The sequence below is a fragment of the Diorhabda sublineata genome, chromosome 4 (genome assembly GCF_026230105.1).
Source record: "Diorhabda sublineata isolate icDioSubl1.1 chromosome 4, icDioSubl1.1, whole genome shotgun sequence".
In the NCBI taxonomy this organism is placed as follows: Eukaryota; Metazoa; Arthropoda; class Insecta; order Coleoptera; family Chrysomelidae; genus Diorhabda; species Diorhabda sublineata.
The window spans coordinates 6,949,478-6,951,068 of NC_079477.1; the positions used below are offsets into that span (position 1 = coordinate 6,949,478).

The following is a 1,591-nucleotide window of genomic DNA, read 5'->3' on the forward strand; positions in this document are numbered from 1 at the left end:
CATATTCATAACTTGACTAAGAGATGGCGGTACTAATTTCAAAGTAATCGTTATTCATCAAATTTCATATACATATTTTGTCTCTCATTTATTCATAGCAAAAATGTCTTGATGATCGCGTGGTTAGGTCGAAACCAGGAGTCAAATGGTTGCTGGTTCAAGTCCTAGAGTAAAATGTGTAAATTAGCTATAATTTTTTAACCTCGAACTGTTTGGTTATAAAAAAAATCTAAAAATAAAATGAAAAAAATAATTAAAAATGGGAATAATTGAAATTGTGATAAAAAATTTCAATGCGATGGCCGGGAATCGAACCCGGATCAACTGCTTGGAAGGCAACTATGCTGACCATTACACCACCATCGCACATATTTATAAAGTTTATCAATTGCTAGAAAACTAAAACTATCAGAACTTTATATTATAATAATCGTCAGGTAACAATTATTTTTATATAGAAAAGAAAAAAACTTCAAGGTAGATATTCGTTATAATTTTGTTCTCTTTTCAATAGTCACCTATCTTATTTTTTACAAATTTTCAATAGAATTATTTCTTAAGAATGTTTTAAAACCGAATATCACGTGCTGAAAATGAAGATGAACTTTGAAGTTCATTAAACATCTTTATTCTCACAGGAAAGCAGTAAAATATGACTGACTCAAGTGAAAAAACAATATGCATCACATCAAAATAGCCCATTAGATGCAAATTAGAATTAGAAGGTCAAATAATTCAAAAGAGAATGAAATACAAGAGGAATTAACGTAACCAGTTATGGAGACATAGAAGACGTGGTCAGAGGATAAGTAGCCTGAGCAAATAAGGTCGCGGGATGTCTTCAGAAAGTAGTATGGCTGAACAAATTCCTAGACAAGAAACAAAGAAACGAATTTACAAAGCGACAATTACACTTATAATGACCTATTCGTCAGAAACATCAAAAACGAACCAACTCTTGGAGATCACAGAAATGAATATATCAGACGATTATGTGACGTAGATAATATTAACGAATGAGTATCACAGCGTAAAAAACAATGGCACCAACTTATAAATCGAATGACAGACAATAGACCGGTAATAATAGCAAGGGATATATCTCCAATTGGAACACGGTCGACCTCGAAAGTGGAGTGACAATCTAGAGTCAGAATGAGGAATGATATCGAAGAAGGAACTTACGTCAGATCTATTATGGAAAAGAGACGAAGAAAACGAGAAATAGCTCGTAAAATCATCTAGTGTCTATGAAAAGTAGAAGAGGGAAAGATATGGATTGTGGAACAGAGATGAAAGTAGCTAGTTCAATAAAGAAATTGGACACTTTGATACAAAATGGACTTTGTCAGAATTGACTAAAATTAAAGGCTATATTGATTGAAAATCATTATTATACACTATGAAATTAAAGCTCCTACTTACTACCATTTTTACGTAAGACAAGTTGAAAAATGCATTTCTTGATAATTCGTCATGTTTTGATAAAGACCGAAATAGGTTGTCCCTGTTTTTTGAAACTAATTTTTTATTAAAAGGTACCTAAAATAAAGAAGATATATCAAGAAAAACATATAAAAAGATGAGATGT

The 1,591-nt window shown here is 31.4% G+C and overlaps 1 non-coding gene across 1 annotated transcript; it reads right to left on the minus strand.

Annotated features, from left to right (window-relative positions):
* Positions 1–294: 294 nt before the first annotated feature.
* Trnag-ucc (transfer RNA glycine (anticodon UCC)) lies at positions 295–366 on the minus strand. The gene has a single exon. It is a non-coding gene; the product is annotated as a tRNA-Gly (tRNA).
* Between the last annotated feature and the right edge of the window lie 1,225 nt (positions 367–1,591).